This window comes from Nicotiana tabacum, chromosome 7, assembly GCF_000715075.1.
Source record: "Nicotiana tabacum cultivar K326 chromosome 7, ASM71507v2, whole genome shotgun sequence".
Classification (NCBI taxonomy): Eukaryota; Viridiplantae; Streptophyta; class Magnoliopsida; order Solanales; family Solanaceae; genus Nicotiana; species Nicotiana tabacum.
Genome location: NC_134086.1, coordinates 30,465,245 through 30,483,361, shown reverse-complemented (window position 1 = coordinate 30,483,361; position 18,117 = coordinate 30,465,245). Strand labels below are relative to the sequence as shown.

At 39.8% G+C, this 18,117-nt stretch overlaps 2 long non-coding RNA genes across 2 annotated transcripts; both read left to right on the top strand.

Annotated features, from left to right (window-relative positions):
• Positions 1-1,444: 1,444 nt before the first annotated feature.
• LOC142182665 (uncharacterized) lies at positions 1,445-8,129 on the top strand. The gene is made up of 2 exons (XR_012711545.1): positions 1,445-1,612; positions 1,945-8,129. It is a non-coding gene; the product is annotated as an uncharacterized LOC142182665 (long non-coding RNA).
• Positions 8,130-8,180: 51 nt separating this feature from the next.
• On the top strand, positions 8,181-13,140 carry LOC142182666 (uncharacterized). The gene is made up of 3 exons (XR_012711546.1): positions 8,181-8,500; positions 8,833-8,899; positions 10,290-13,140. It is a non-coding gene; the product is annotated as an uncharacterized LOC142182666 (long non-coding RNA).
• The last annotated feature ends 4,977 nt before the right edge of the window (positions 13,141-18,117 follow it).

Here is an 18,117-nt window from a genome sequence, read left to right as displayed (position 1 = left end):
TATGAAATGGGACAATTAGTCTCTTTAAGGAAGAATTAGTTTGGAAAAGTGTAACGACCCGACCGGTCGTTTTGAGCTCCGACGCGTCATTCAGCAGTTTGAGGCCATGAGCGGCTTCATCTCAGGTATATTGACTTGTGTGTACGGTCAGAATTAAAATTCAAGAAGTTTGGAGTCAATTCTAAATGGAAATTCTCATTTTGAAAGCTTAAAATTGAAGAAATGAACTAGGATTAAAATTTTGAGTAAACGACCTCGGAATTGAGATCTGAAAGTTCCAGCATGTTCGTATGATGATTTCGGACTTGGGCGTGTGTCCGGATTTGGTTTTGGATAACCCGTGAGCATTTCGGCGTATATTGTGGAAGTTAGTATTTTAGAAGAATTTCATAAATTTGTGTTGGAAGGCATTTCAGAGTTATAGATGTGTGTTTGAGATTCTGAGTCTGGGAATAGCTCCGTATGGTGATTCTGGAGTTGGGAGCGCGATCGGAAGTGAATTTGGATGTCCGGAGGTCATTTTGAAGTCATTTGGCTAAATATAGAAATTTGAAGGTTTTAGAGAAAATTCGACCGGAAGTGGAAATTTTGATATCGGGGTCGGAATGCGATTCCGAAAGTTGGTGCAAGTCCATAATATCGAATATGATTTGTGTGCAAAATTTGAAGTCATTCGGACTAGTTTTGGTAAGGTTTGAGACACTTAGTCTCTTTTGAGGAAGCTTAAGTTGAAAAAGTCAACCGGATATTGACTTATGTGTTAGAGGGCTCGAAATGTGAATTTTATGGTTCGGATAGCTTCGTTAGGTGATTTGGGACTTAGGAGTGTGTCCGGAATATTTTTGTGATGACCGGTGTAGAATTTAGCTTGAATTGGCGAAGTTAGTATTTTGGCGAATTCCGGTTGATAGGTGAGATTTTGATCCGGGAGTCGGAATGAAATTCCGAGAATTGCTGTAGCTTTGTTATGTCATTTGTGATGTGTGTGCAAAATTTCAGGTCATTCGGACATCGTTTGGTCGGGTTTTTGATCGAAAGTGTATTTTCGGAAGTTTTTGGAAACTTAGGCTTGAATTCGATGATGATTTGATGTTTTGATGTTATTTTGGGTGTTTCAAAGGTTGGGACAAGTTTGAATGATATTGTGGGACATGTTGATATAATTGGTTAAGGTCCCGAGGGCCTCGGGTGGATTTCGGAAGGTTAACGGAATGAAATTCGGACCAAAAAAAAAAGAAAAAGCTGCAGAAATTTCTGCTGCAATTTTCTGATTCGGGGAGCCTATTTTAGAAGCTCATATCTCGGGATATATAAAGAGTTATATGGTGTACAACCTATAAAATTAAAGATCTTCGAGTCTAGTTTCTAAATCTTCAATCCGTTTGTCATTTGGATACTTATACAAGACGTTATGGGTGTTTAAACAGAAAGTGTCCGACAAGGAAAATTTTTAATATGATGTACAACTTGTATAGCACAAGTGCAAGGTACAACTCGACGAAGCACGGGCAGATTCTTTTAAACACGGATTTGGCTTATTTCTTTCATTTCTTTCATTTGGCTTGGATTATTTTGGAGAGAATTTCAAGAGGTATTTTATCAAGCATCAAAGGTGAGTTGTTTCTACTTATTTCCAAGTTAAATACATGGATTAGAGCTGAAAACTCAAGTAAATTATGGACAAAAATGGTGGTTTAGGGCTTGAAACTTAAGAGCATTAAATGGTGATTTGAGGGGTCAAATGAACTCCGATTTTTGTGAATTTGGTATGTATAGACTCGTGGCGAGATAAGGGTCGTATTGATGTAAAAATTTCTGAATTTTGAGACGTGGGCCCGGGGCTCGGGTTTTGCTAATTTCGGGATTTTCAACATTTTTCGAGTCTTTTCGATTTGGTTATATTGCCTTAGCCTATTGTAACGTATTTGTTGTGGTTTTGACTAGATTCGACGCGCGAAGAGGTCGATTCAAGAGGAAAGGGCATTGCGGACTAGTCTACGGCCGGTTAGAGGTGAGTAATACTTGTAAATGATATCCTGAGGGTTTGAAACTCCGGATTTGCACATCATAGTGTTGTATTGAGGTGACTTGCATGCCAGATATGAGAGTGGGGTAGAGCACCATTGGGGATTGTGACTTGGTCCGTCCCGATTGTTGATTTTACTGCGTATTTGACTGCAATTTCTTGTTATCATCATAATTTGGGTTGATTGCCATATTTATGGCCTTGTGACGACTTTTAAAATCCTTCGAGGATTGATATTACTGCTTAGCATGATTTGTATATCATCTAACTTCAGTCCAAGGTTTTAAATGCTATTTTTGCAAACCCAGCCGTATTTCTAAGTTTTGAAAACTTAAATGACATTTTAAATGCATTTCGGGCTAGAAATTTCGATTTTGTAAATGCTCAAGGGGCTTACTATATTATTTTCTGGACTGATAATAAAGTGACTTGAAACAGTGGTAACAATGACACTGTAATATATATACTTGAAATAGTGTTAACAATGACACTTTAATATATATACTTGAAATAGTGGTAACAATGACACTGTAATATATATATACCTGAAACAGTGGTAACAATGACACTGTATGTTATACTTGAAACAGTGGTAACAATGACACTGAAATATATACTTGGAACAGTGGTAACAATGGCACTGTAGGATATAAATTGGTCAGGTAACATTGGCTGACTAGTCAGGTAACATTGACTGACCAATATATTGCGCTTGGGCTGTAGGAGCCCCTCCGGAGTCTGTACATGACACTGAAATATATACTTGGCACAGTGGTAACAATGGCACTGTAGGATATAAATTGGTCAGGTAACATTGGCTGACCGGTCAGGTAACATTGACTGACCAGTATATTGCGCTTGGGCTGTATGAGCCCCTCCGGAGTCTGTACACACCCCCGGTGAGCGCCGTCGACGATAAATAAATATGGATGGCTCGGGCTGCATGCCGTAGTAGGTACTGGAATGTACCATCATATGCATTGCATTGCATTCATGCATTTGTTCATTATTTGTCGTTGTGATATTTCTGGAGATATTTATCTGATTTTGCTGGTGCTATCTGATCCTTGAGTGTTGGGGCCCGAGTGGCTGACCAGGAACGAAGATATTGCCCGAGGGGCGGGTTTCTGTTCATAGTGACACCGATGGCTGGAATTATTTTGCAACTGTTAAAAAGATTATTTTCAAAAGAGGTTTAAAACTGAGTCAGATATTATATAAAGGATTTTCATGGAACTGCTGTTTTCAAAAAGGGTTGTACCATCTTAGATAGCATGATGAAGTGTTATTATGTGATTTCTTATCGCTCAGTTATTATTTACTCTTATTACCACTGAGTTGGAAGTACTCACTTTACTCTCTGCACCTCGCGTGCAGTTGCAGGTACTGTTCACCCGGTAGCGGGTTATTAGCAGATTGAAGGTATACTATTGTAGCTGAGCAAGGTGACCGTCAGCGTTCACGGCACCGTATTTCTTCATTGATTCTAAATTCCATTCTGTATATTGTTGGTCTTGTATTAGTATTTAGATCTTTAGATGCTCGTGGCTTGTGACACCCCGATTTCGGGCTGAGTCGGGATGGTTTCCATTATTCTATCATGTTTACTTCGCACTTGTGATTATATTATCTGCGAATTAGACTTATTCTTGCTAAGTAATTATAAAGAGATATATTGTTTTGTTTTTGGCTGGCCTTGTCCCCACGAGAGGCGCCATCACGACCGGGTTGGGATTTTGGGTCGTGACAAGTTGGTATCAGAGCCTAGGTTACTAGGTCTCATGAGTCATGAGTAGGTTTAGTAGAGTCTTGCGGATCGGTACGGAGACGTCTGTATTTATCCTCGAGAGGCTGCAGAACCTTTAGGAAAACTTCACATTCTTGAATTCTTATCGTGCGTCCTTGATTCAGCTTGAAAAGAAACTTTTGAAATTCCTTCCGCGTGATCGTATACACCAACGGGCGCTTAGTATCAGATGTGCCTTGATGTCTTGTGATTCCCTGATTGAGGGGCGAGACATGATCTCTATGAATTGATGTTGGGCTAGTCTGAAGGACTTGAGGCCGGATCTTTGCTTATGGCAGGAGCGCCGAGGTGTTGATTGTGTAAACATGTGTTTTTGAACTTATATGTTCGGTAGTGTCCCCGTTAGTGGAAACGACGGTTGTGGCTATGTGAGGAGTATATTAGTACTACGAGGCATATCCATATGAATTGGAAGTGATGAGAAGGGGTATGTTGGATGATGGAAGAATTAGTAGATGCTTAAAGTCTATCTTGATTCAAGTTATAGCCCGAGTTAAGGGCGTGTGAAAGAATCTTTTTAGGACTCCTTATTGGGAGTGAAGTAAATATCATGTGGCGGTATTAGTAAAGACTCAGGAAGATCAAATGACTGCGTAATGCTTATGGCGGTGGAAGGTATACGGAAATATTATATTGAGGCGAAGTAGGTGGGTTATCTCCCGCGAAGTGTGTTGAGGTGGTGTGATCCTCATGTGAATGATAGAAGATCTTATGTGCAAATGAAAGGTACGTGTTAAAATTTAAAATTTGGGATCGCTTAAGAGAGTGGGCTTAACTGTTGCGGGGATGAATGCGAGATTTGCAGAAGATTTACAGTACTAGATGATCTGAGTTTTCACAAGCTTACAAATGATTTGAGTTTAATCTCACTATGGTATTGTGGCATCAATAGAGTAAAAGTGTTATGAGCTATTGAGGGTATCTTTATCTATGGCTTCGAGCCAAGTAGAGGTAGTGGAAAGATAATGTATTTACTAGGCCAGTTATGGCTATGACAGAAGATGCAGACGTATCAAGAGATCACCTAATGAATCAGGTAAAGATCAGGATGTTAGAGGTGGAGGTGAGACTCCTAGAGGTGGAGACACAGTCCAGTGATATATTTTCTATGGTATGGCTGAGGTTGCTACACCAGACGATATCGTTATAAGTACGGTCTCAAATTATTATAAAGTCAAAATTTCCTTAACTTGATTCGGTTTTGAGTATCGAGGAAAGTTCTCCTATTGTGCTCCACTTATGAGTGAGCTTCGTAATTCTTAAATCTACATATGTGAATACTTCTGTTGGGGAGATTATATGGAGATAGCTATGTCTATCATTATGTGTTGGTCACTAAAAATAGTTGTGAGGCTAAAAGTGACCTTTGTTAATCAATTCGATGAGTTTGATGTAATTTCTAAATAATTGATTTCAGTTGAAAATTATATGCCCTACCGGTAAGAGGGATCATTGTATGCTGTGATTTTGTTTAACCGAAATTATTTGAAAGAAGGAAGAAAGGAAATGAAAAATTTTAGTTGGCACAATGTGCAAAATACTTGTGATTCAGAGTTGAGGATGAGATCCTCACCTTTTTTATATGATATGAAATATTTAAACCGGGCTACAAGCTGCGTAGGATGTTATATAAGGACGAGGTCCTTGTGGTGAAAAAAAAAGAATATGTGTTTAAAATTCTCCCTTGTGAAAATTAAAAATTTGTACTATAGTACTTATAGGGAGTCATGCCTATGAGGCTTATTTGAAAATTCTTGTACGAATATCTCTGTGCATAATTTGCCAAATTGTATTGTAATTATTGAGTTTTAGCTTATGAGATGAGTTCCCAGGTGACGTTAAATGTGACTCATTAATCTGAGTAAGTAATAATGAGGTCTTCATGCCTCACATTCTGTTGTCAGTATTGTGAAAATTTGAAATGAGGTGGTGGTTAATATGAGATTTATTGATAATGATGGAATTATTTATGAACAACTATTAAGACCAGAAATGTGGTTATGATCATACAAATGATGCGTTTCATGTCAAAATATCATTGTGATAATGTCGAGCTTGTAATGCGGAGATTAGTGTTATTGATATACTTGTGGTACTTGTTGGGTTGTGGACACACTGTTAGGAGTTGTTTTGGTGTTACTCTGACAGGTGGATAGGCCCAATTACAAGGGAGACTCTGCCGAAATATTTGAAAAATCTGGGAGTTAGTCAAATTTTGGGGACTTAAGAAAGTTGAAATGTTGGAAGAATATCTAAGATCTATATGAAGTCGTTCGGTTCATTTGGTTGTAGAATGTGGGGTGTTGTCCCGGATATGGTGGTAGTTCTTTCATGTTTTGAGAAGAAATGACTTATTACGGTTCCAGGAAAGGCTATCAGCCTAGTTCAGTGCGAGCAGAATCGACCTGAAGTGGGTGAATGGATTTAAATAGTATTATGGGGTTCATGTGAGACCGTTGATCATTGTCTGTGGTGATTGGTTGTCTGAGAAGCTCGTATTAGGTGATGCGAGACTATTGGTATCGGGGACCATTGCAGTGGGATTATGTGAGGTATATTACAAGGTAGTTACCAGTATTTGGGTAGTAAGGATGTGATGATCTTAGTCAAAAAGGAGAGAATTAATGTTTGGTTAATTCTGCAAATGGTTAGAAATTTCTGCACATCTCCTCCGTTGTGGTTGTATCGTCAGCATTATACCAGAATGTATAGGTATATCATCATATGCATTGGGAGCATCAGAGTCGTGGAATTTTGGCTATTAAGGTTCATGGAGTGTCATTGTGGTTAGATGGTGAATTATGTGATGCATGGTGCTAATTCAACAAAGGTATGCAGTCGTGTTCTGGTACCTCGTGTGGTAGTTGATACAGTGTTTATATACAGGGAACAGGTCTGGCAGATAATTTCAGGTGTTGGAATTGGGTTCTGAGCTTATTGTATGGATAAAAGAGGATATCTGCAGATTTGATCAAACTAATGTGCTCAACGGAGTAGTGGTAGCATGGGAAGGTGCATGATGTGTTAAACAGGTGATTTTGGACTACTTTAGTGTAGTTCTCAGCACGTTCGAGGACGAACGTATGTTTAAGTGGGGGAGATTGTAACGACCCGACCGGTCGTTTTGAGCTCCGACGCGTCATTCAGCAGTTTGAGGCCATGAGCGGCTTCATCTCAGGTATATTGACTTGTGTGTACGGTCAGAATTAAAATTCAAGAAGTTTGGAGTCAATTCTAAATGGAAATTCTCATTTTGAAAGCTTAAAATTGAAGAAATGAACTAGGATTAAAATTTTGAGTAAACGACCTCGGAATTGAGATCTGAAAGTTCCAGCATGTTCGTATGATGATTTCGGACTTGGGCGTGTGTCCGGATTTGGTTTTGGATAACCCGTGAGCATTTCGGCGTATATTGTGGAAGTTAGTATTTTAGAAGAATTTCATAAATTTGGGTTGGAAGGCATTTCAGAGTTATAGATGTGTGTTTGGGATTCTGAGTCTGGGAATAGCTCCGTATGGTGATTCTGGAGTTGGGAGCGCGATCGGAAGTGAATTCGGATGTCCGGAGGTCATTTTGAAGTCATTTGGCTAAATATAGAAATTTGAAGGTTTTAGAGAAAATTCGACCGGAAGTGGAAATTTTGATATCGGGGTCGGAATGCGATTCCGAAAGTTGGTGCAAGTCCATAATATCGAATATGACTTGTGTGCAAAATTTGAAGTCATTCGGACTAGTTTTGGTAAGGTTTGAGACACTTAGTCTCTTTTGAGGAAGCTTAAGTTGAAAAAGTCAACCGGATATTGACTTATGTGTTAGAGGGCTCGAAATGTGAATTTTATGGTTCGGATAGCTTCGTAGGTGATTTGGGACTTAGGAGTGTGTCCGGAATATTTTTGTGATGACCGGTGTAGAATTTAGCTTGAATTGGCGAAGTTAGTATTTTGGCGAATTCCGGTTGATAGGTGAGATTTTGATCCGGGAGTCGGAATGGAATTCCGAGAATTGCTGTAGCTTTGTTATGTCATTTGTGATGTGTGTGCAAAATTTCAGGTCATTCGGACATCGTTTGGTCGGGTTTTTGATCGAAAGTGTATTTTCGGAAGTTTTTGGAAACTTAGGCTTGAATTCGATGATGATTTGATGTTTTGATGTTATTTTGGGTGTTTCAAAGGTTGGGACAAGTTTGAATGATATTGTGGGACATGTTGATATAATTGGTTAATGTCCCGAGGGCCTCGGGTGGATTTCGGAAGGTTAACGGAATGAAATTCGGACAAAAAAAAAAAAAAGAAAAAGCTGCAGAAATTTCTGCTGCAATTTTCTGATTCGGGGAGCCTATTTTAGAAGCTCATATCTCGGGATATATAAAGAGTTATATGGTGTACAACCTATCAAATTAAAGATCTTCGAGTCTAGTTTCTAAATCTTCAATCCGCTTGTCATTTGGATACTTATACAAGACGTTATGGGTGTTTAAACAGAAAGTGTCCGACAAGGAAAATTTTTAATATGATGTACAACTTGTATAGCACAAGTGCAAGGTACAACTCGACGAAGCACGGGCAGATTCTTTTAAACACGGATTTGGCTTATTTCTTTCATTTCTTTCATTTGGCTTGGATTATTTTGGAGAGAATTTCAAGGGGTATTTTATCAAGCATCAAAGGTGAGTTGTTTCTACTTATTTCCAAGTTAAATACATGGATTAGAGCTGAAAACTCAAGTAAATTATGGACAAAAATGGTGGTTTAGGGCTTGAAACTTAAGAGCATTAAATGGTGATTTGAGGGGTCAAATGAACTTCGATTTTTGTGAATTTGGTATGTATAGACTCGTGGCGAGATAAGGGTCGTATTGATGTAAAAATTTCTGAATTTTGAGACGTGGGCCCGGGGCTCGGGTTTTGCTAATTTCGGGATTTTCAACATTTTTCGAGTCTTTTCGATTTGGTTATATTGCCTTAGCCTATTGTAACGTATTTGTTGTGGTTTTGACTAGATTCGACGCGCGAAAAGGTCGATTCAAGAGGAAAGGGCATTGCGGACTAGTCTACGGCCGGTTAGAGGTGAGTAATACTTGTAAATGATATCCTGAGGGTTTGAAACTTCGGATTTGCACATCATAGTGTTGTATTGAGGTGACTTGCACGCCAGATATCAGCGTGGGGTAGAGCACCATTGGGGATTGTGACTTGGTCCGTCCCGGTTGTTGATTTTACTGCGTATTTGACTGCAATTTCTTGTTATCATCATAATTTGGGTTGATTGCCATGTTTGTGACCTTGTGACGACTTTTAAAATCCTTCGAGGATTGATATTACTGCTTAGCATGATTTGCATATCATCTAACTTCAGTCCAAGGTTTTAAATGCTGTTTTTGCAAACCCAGCCGTATTTCTAAGTTTTGAAAACTTAAATGACATTTTAAATGCATTTCGGGCTGGAAATTTCGATTTTGTAAATGCCCAAGGGGCTTACTATATTATTTTCTGGACTGATAATAAAGTGACTTGAAATAGTGGTAACAATGACACTGTAATATATATACTTGAAACAGTGGTAACAATGACACTGTAATATATATACTTGAAACAGTGGTAACAATGACACTGTAATATATATACCTGAAACAGTGGTAACAATGACACTGTATGTTATACTTGAAACAGTGGTAACAATGACACTGAAATATATACTTGGAACAGTGGTAACAATGGCACTGTAGGATATAAATTGGTCAGGTAACATTGGCTGACTAGTCAGGTAACATTGACTGACCAGTATATTGCGCTTGGGCTGTAGGAGCCCCTCCGGAGTCTGTACATGACACTGAAATATATACTTGGAACAGTGGTAACAATGGCACTGTAGGATATAAATTGGTCAGGTAACATTGGCTGACCGGTCAGGTAACATTGATTGACCAGTATATTGTGCTTGGGCTGTATGAGCCCCTACGGAGTCTGTACACACCCCCAGTGAGCGTCGTTGACGATAAATAAATATGGATGGCTCGGGCTGCATGCCGCAGTGGGTACTGGAATGTACCATCATATGCATTGCATTGCATTCAGCCATTTGTTCATTATTTGTCGTTGTGATATTTCTGGAGATATTTATCTGATTTTGCTGGTGCTATCTGATCCTTGAGTGTTGGGGCCCGAGTGGTTGACCAGGAACGAAGATATTGCCCGAGGGGCGGGTTTTTGTGCATAGTGACATCGATGGCTGGAATTATTTTGCAATTGTTAAAAAGATTATTTTCAAAAGAGGTTTAAAACTGAGTCAGATATTTTATAAAGGATTTTCATGGATTTGCTGTTTTCAAAAAGGGTTGTACCGTCTTAGATAGCATGATGAAGTGTTATTACGTGATTTCTTATCGCTCAGTTATTATTTACTCTTATTACCACTGAGTTGGAAGTACTCACTTTACTCCCTGCACCTCGCGTGCAGTTGCAGGTACTGTTCACCCGGTAGTGGGTTATTAGCGGACTGAAGGTATACTATTGTAGCTGAGCAAGGTGACCGTCATCGTTCACGGCACCGTATTTCTTCATTGATTCTAAATTCCATTCTGTATATTGCTGGTCTTGTATTAGTATTTAGATCTTTAGATGCTCGTGGCTTGTGACACCCCAATTTCGGGCTGAGTCGGGATGGTTTCCATTATTCTATCATGTTTACTTCGCACTTGTGATTATATTATCTGCGAATTAGACTTATTCCTGCTAAGTAATTATAAAGAGATATATTGTTTTGTTGTTAGCTGGCCTTGTCCCCACGAGAGGCGCCATCACGACCGGGTTGGGATTTTGGGTCGTGACAAAAAGTCAACCGGACGTTGACTTGTGAGTTAGAGGGCTTGGGTTTCGGGGGATGATTTAAGGCCTAGGAGCGCAATCAGAATTAATTTTGGAGGTCCGGTGAAGAAATTAGCTCATTTTGGCGAAGTTAGTATTTTGGCGATTTCCAATTGATAGGTGAAATTTTGATCTGATGGTCGGAATGGAATTCCGAAAATTTCTGTAGCTTCGTTATGCCATTTTGGATATGTGTGCAAGATTTCAAGTCATTCGGACATATTTTGGTCGAGTTTTTGATCGAATGCTCGTTTTGGAAGTTTTAAAGTAACTTAGACTTGAATTCGATGTAATTCGATAATTTTGGTGTTAGTCGAGGTGTTTTGATAATTGGAACAAGTTTGAATAATATTATAGGATGTATTGGTATTTTTGGTTGAGGTCCCGAGGACCTCGGGATGATTTCGGATGGCTAATGGGAACTTTTGAAGTTGGGAAATTCCATAATAGACGAAATTGTAAATGAGTGTGCACAAGATCTCACTTTAAATGACCATATATCCAGTTATATAAATGGTTGAGTGAGTATTTACCTATCAAATTAAAGCCCTTTGAGTCTAGTTTTCAGAGCAACAAACCATTTGTCATTTGGAGTTGTATACAGAAAGTTATGATTATTTTACTGGGCATGTATCAGTAGCACGGCCTTAGCGCGGGAGCGCGTAGCCAGCGCTAATTGAGTTTCTTTCTGCCTCGTTAGCACGGGCGCGCTAGTATCGGACCTCTAAAATACCCCAAGACCGGCCTAGAGAGTTCCCAACTCATTTTTGGGGTTAAGGCTTGCTCTCTCAAGGGGATTTGGTCCCAAACTTCATCCCAATGATCCTAAGGTAAGATTTTTGGAGTATTTTGACATGGATTAACATGGATTGATCTTAAAAATCCTTAGATTTTCAAGAAATTCCTTCAAGAACTCAAAGGAGGGTTTTGCAAGATTTCTTCCAAAAGGTAATCCTACACCCTTAGACTCACATATATGGATATATTATGGAAATATGAGTATGAATCAAGTATTACAACTTATTGTATGGTGGTTGGAAGCCATAAATTCCCAATTTAAATACATGAACATGGTAGGGATTTAAAGGTGTTTATTTGATGGAATTTTTGTTGGTTTGGGTGTGAATGGTTGATCACACATGTGATGTTAGGAGTATAAATTGTTAAAGAATAATAGTGGGATGAATTGTTGGTTAATGGTGATAGTTGGAGGAACCAATGCTATAGTTAAGAGGTGTAAATATTTATGCCTACAAGATGTTTGATAATATGCCTAAATGGCATAATTTATGGGATCTAGTACTAATATTAGCCCTATTGAGTGTTGTATTGTAGATTGAAGTTACATAACTGTATGGGATCATTATACTATCATTAAGGGGCGAATTTCAGATATGTATGGTTAAAGCCCCGTCTTTTAGAAATCAAACTTCATCGATGTTTGTGTGATTTTTGGCAGATTCGTCACACGAGGAGGCCAATTAGAGAGGCAAGGGCATAGCGAGCTAGAGGTGAGTAATAGATGTAAATGCTGTTCTGAGGGTTTGAAACCCCGGACTTTCACATCGTAACGCTATATTGAGGCGTGACACGCACTCCATGGCGCGTGCAAGGTCGGATACTATTCGGGATTGTGACTTGGTCCATCCCGTGTGATGTTTATACTATACTAGTGATTGATACACATACTACATTTATATTACGGGGCTTGATGCCATGTTTTGGGCCTTGTGCCGATTTGTAAATTCCTTCGAGGATTGATATTACTGCTTAGCATGATTTGCATATCATTTAATTTCAGTCCAAGGTTTTAAATGCTGTTTTGCAAACTCAGCCATAATTCTAAGTGTTGAAAACTTAAATGATATTTTTAAATGTATTCTGGGCTGGGAACTTCTGTTTTGTAAATGCCCAAGGGGCTTATTATATTATTTTCTGGACTGATTATAAAGTGACTTGAAACAGTGGTAACAATGACACTGTGTGATATACTTGAAACAATGGTAACAATGACACTGTGTGATATACTTGAAATAATGGTAACAATGACACTGGATGATATACTTGAACAGTGGTAACAATGGCACTGTATGATATAAATTGGTCAGGTAACAATGGCTGACTGATCAGGTAACAATGACTGACCAAGATATTGCGCTTGGGCTGTAGGAGCCCCTTTGGAGTCTGTACACATCCCAAGTGAGCGCCGTCGACGATGAATAAATATGGATGGATCGGGTTGCACGCCGCAGTGGGTACTGGAATGTACCATCATATGCATTGCATTCATGTATTTGCCTTTATACTGTTGTTTAGCTGTTCAGTTCCATATGTTGCTGTATATTTAGATTTTAGCTTACTTTGTATATTTACAGGATTTTCTTATCTTCGGACTGTAGTTATTTTATTACTCACTGAGTTGGAGTACTCACATTACTCCCTGCACCATGTGTGCAGGTACAGGTATTCCTGAGGCATAGAGCGAGTTTTCTACTGTTCAGTTTTCATTGGAGTTATCGAGGTAGCTGCATGGCGTTCGCAGCCCCATTTTCTCCCTTATCTTTGTTATTTATGATAATTCCAGACTTTGTAAAATATTAGTAAATTCTGTAGTAGCTTATTACTTGTGACACCCCGATTTCGGGCTGAGTTGGAGTGGTTTTCCTTGTTCTATCACGTTTATTTCGCATTTAAGATTATATTGCTCATGATTTAGACTTATTCTTGCTAAGTAATTATAAAGAGATGTACTGTTTTTTTGATTGGCTGGCCTTGTCCTCACGAGAGGCGCCATCACGACCGGGTTGGGATTTTGGGTCGTGACAAGTTGGTATCAGAGCCTAGGTTACTTGGTCTCACGAGTCATGAGCTGGTTTAGTAGAGTCTCGTAGATCGGTACGGAGACGTTTGTATTTATCCTCGAGAGGCTGCAGAACCTTTAGGAATATTTCACATTCTTGAATTCTTATCGTGCGTTATTGATTCAGCTTGAAGAGTAACTCTTGAAATTCCTTCCACGTGTTCGCATGCACGCATGAGCGCTCAGTATCAGATGTGCCTCGATGGCTTTTGATTCCCCGATCGAGGGGCAAGGTGTAATCTCTGTGAGTTTGAAGTTAGGTCAGTCTGGAGGACTTGAGACCGAATCTTTGCCAATGGCTTGAGCACCGAGGTGCTGATTTTGTGAGCAAGTGCTTTGAACTCATATGTTCATTATTGTCCTTATTAGCCGGAATGGCGGTTGGATATCCACGTCATGAGTAATGTGTATGGTAGTGGAAGGTATACCAAAAAGAGTAACTAAAGGTAAAGCTAATGGGTAATTGGCTTATGAGGGAAATCTATTTGTCATACTAGTTAGATAAGTCTGGAAGCTGGGATCGCTTCTGTAAATGTATTATGATGAAATAGTTGAGTCAAGGAGACCACCTTGAAGGTCGAAAACATTTAAAGAAAGAATATGTTCTTACTCGGTTGAATAGCCCAATAATGGGGGATTGAAAGGTATTTTCTATGTGTTATGATTCAAATAGGTGCAACGCATGTCCATGTATCAATTTTGATAGTATAATACCTGTAGTATTGAGATTTATGTAATTGATATGCATTGTGATGCTTTGTCAAGTTGTGGATGTGTTGTCAGGATGGTTTTGGTGATTCTCTGGCAGGTGGATAGACCCAATTACAAAGGAGACTCTGCCGAAATATTTGAAAATTTTGGGAGTTAGTAAAAATTTGGTCGCCTAGAGAGTGGGCTTAGCTGTTGTGTGAGTAAATGCAAAAATTGCAGAAGAGTTAAAATTCCAGATGATTTGTGTTCCCACGAGCTTATGAAGGAGTGAGTTTAATCTCACTATGGTATTACAGCAGCAATAGAATACATGCGTTGTTATTTATTGAGTGCGTTTTGATCTATGGCTTTGAGCCAAGTTGGGGAGTTTGCTATTAAATAGGTTGATTACACGATTATATGCTATATTGGTTCGAGTTTCGATGTTTACGGTAAGTTGGTATTGTTTTCAGCATCACCTAAGATCGGCGTTTTGTAAAAAGGGTTTTGCGTCCTGGTTAATGATTCTTGATCGCTCTTCAGCATTAGTGCGACCGATGATTTGGAGGTACACTCCAGATATTGTTGTGGTAGGTTGTGGGAGTGTGTCCCACGTGAAGATTATATAAGTGTGGCATATGATCACTTGATTGATTAAAGATGTAAACCAAGTATGAAGTTTGTGATGGTGTCGTTAAATTAAAGATTCATGCCTGAAGGGCACTTGGCATATTGGGTTGTGAACTGGGGAGGATTACTCCGATTGTGATGGTTGTTCTTGTGTTTTATGAAGAAAATAGAAGTTATTATGGACCTTTGAAAGGTTATCAGACTAGTTCAGTGTGATCAGAATCAGTTTGAAGTCGGTGAGTGAATTTTAAGTGAATAATGGCTCTATATCAGGCTAGATTTGTTCATTTTTTGTAATGCGGTCCTTATGGAGGAGTAGTTAGGTTGATGCTTCCTGTCAGATATTTCGCACAGTGATGCATTGCGTTGTGTGAGTTGTGAGACGACTTGAGAAATTGCTATGTGTTGAGAATTTGTGTAGGAATGACGTTATATGAGCATCTTGGCTCTTGAAATTCAGATTGTACATCGCACCTCAGTTGTGCTTGAGTTTTGTAGCTTATAACGCTATATGTCCCTCAGAGATATTATTATGCACTTAGCTTGCTTATGAGCGATACTCGGCATTTTGTTGTAATGAGCAAATTTGGCTCGATGTGCATCTCCTTATGTGAGATCTATGTGTGGATCGGGTGGCACACCACCATGGGTATGTTATCTAGATCGGGTTGCACGCCGCAACAGTGTGATTTTGAGTATAGTTTTCTATATGCTATTTTGTATGCCTTGCTTCCTGTTTTCTAAGGAAAGTCGGTAGTAGTGCGTGGGATTGGTAATTCCTTCCCGAGTTTGCTTTCCTTTTGTACCGAATTCGAATTGGTAGCCTATTGGTATATTGAGGCATCATATGCGACTTTTGATTATGTTTATTGGCTGAGCAGTTCGTAATGGGTGAGACGAGATCATTGAATTCGAGATCAGTGCAATCTGAGTATATGAAGTAAATTAAGGGGCTAAGACCATTATTTGGTTCAAAATGAGGTGATAGTTCTTGCCAGAAGTGTATACCCAATGAATATTTGATTCGGCGGTGTTATGAATTTATACAGACCTCATCCGTCGTGTCGGTATTGTAAAAGAACAAGAAATATGTATGTCCTACAGAGCATGGGATGTGTAATAATTTTCTTCTAGATGGGATCAATAGAAGTTCTTGACTAATTGAGTACGTAAACGTTCATGGTTCGGAAGGGAGGCGAAGTCCTCATGTTACCTTAGGATGATATGGTATATACGACATGTTGTGAAGGATTGAGATTTGCGTGTGTAAGGTTATAGTTCAGTTCTGAATGGAAATTCATCACATTTTTAGGCAGTACGGGCAGCTTTAGGTGATTAGAGGAATGAGCTTCAGATGATTAGGGTGAATGATCTTCAGATGATTAAGGAAATTGTATTTCTAATCATAGTGATTTGTAGAGGTTATATGTTTGAGAAAAAGGCCAATGTAGTGCCGATGCGTTGAGCCAAAAGGCAGTCAGTATGGGGAGTCTGGCTTACATCCCGGTTGGGGAGAGGCCTCTTGCAGTTGATGTTCAGACCTTGGCCAATCAGTTGGTGCGGTTAGATATTTCTGAGCCTAGCCAGGTATTGGCTAGTGTGGTTTCTCGATCTTCCTTATATGATCGCATCAGAGAGCACCAGTATGATGATCTGTATTTGCTTGTCCTTAAGGACAGAGTTCAGCATGATAATGCCAAAGATGTGACTATAGGTGATGATGGCGTATTGAGGATGCAGGGCCGTATTTGTGTGCCCGATGTTGATGGGCTTAGAGATTTGATTCTTGAGGAGGCCCACAGTTCGCGGTATTCCATCCATCCGGGTGCTGCGAAGATGTATCAGGACTTGAGACAGCATTACTGTTGGAGGAGAATGAGGAAAGACATTGTGGGATATGTGGCTCGGTGTCTCAACTGTCAGCAGGTGAAATATGAGCATCAGAGACCGGGCGGTTTGCTTCAGCAAATGATTATTCCTGAGTGGAAATGGGAGAGAGTTACTATGGATTTCGTGAGTGGCCTTCCTCGGACTTTGAAGAATTTTGATTCGATTTGGGTCGTTGTGGATAGGCTGACCAAGTCAGCGCATTTCATTCCGGTGTGTACCACATATTCTGCGGAGCGGCTGGCTAGGATCTTTATTCAGGAGATTGTGCGGTTGCATGGTGTTCCAGTTACTATTATTTCGAATAGAGGTACTCAGTTCACTTCTCAGTTTTGGAGGACTTTTCAGCACGAGTTGGGCACTCAGGTGGAGTTGAGTTCAGCATTTCATCCTCAGACGGACGGACAGTCCGAGCTTACTATTCAGATATTGGAGGATATGTTGCGTGCCTGCGTGATTGATTTTGGAGGTTCTTGGGTTAAATTTTTACCACTTGTAGAGTTTGCCTACAACAACAGCTATCAGTCCAGTATTCAGATGCACCGTATGAGGCCTTATATGGGAGGTGGTGTAGAACTCCAGTGGTTTGGTTTGAGCCCGGTGAGGCTAGGTTGTTGGGGACAGATTTGGTCCAAAATGCCTTAGAAAAGGTGAAGGTAATTCAGGAAAGACTTCGCACAGCTCAGTCGCGTCAGAAGAGTTATGCGGACCGGAAGGTCCGAGATGTGTCATTTATGGAGGGCGAGAAGGTATTGCTGAAGGTTTCGCCGATGAAGGGTGTTATGAGGTTCGGAAAGAAAGGGAAGTTGAGTCCGCGGTTTATTGGACCATTTGAGATACTTAGGAGGATTGGAGAGGTGGCTTACGAGCTTGCTTTGCCGCCTAGATTGTCGGGTGTTCATCTGGTATTCCATGTGTCCATGCTCCGGAAGTACATTGAGGACCCGTCTCATATTTTAGATTTCAGTACAGTACAGTTAGATGAAAATTTGACTTATAATGTGGAGCCAGTGGCTATTTTGAGTCGACAGGTTCAAAAATTGAGATCAAAAGATATAGCATCAGTGAAAGTACAGTGGAGAGGTCGGCCCGTGGAGGAGGCTACTTGGGAGACCGAGCAGGAGATGCGGAGCAGGTACCCGCACCTATTTGAAACTCCAGGTATGTTTCTTAACTCGCTCGAGGACGAGCGTTTGTTTTAGTTGGGGAGAATGTAACGACCCGAACCGTTGTTTCCTGTAGTTTCGTCTCATATTCCCCGTTAAATGCTTATTCATGTTTCAATATGTGTACTTGGTGAATTTGAGTCAATTCGGATCGAGTTTGGTATGAAATGGGACAATTAGTCTCTTTA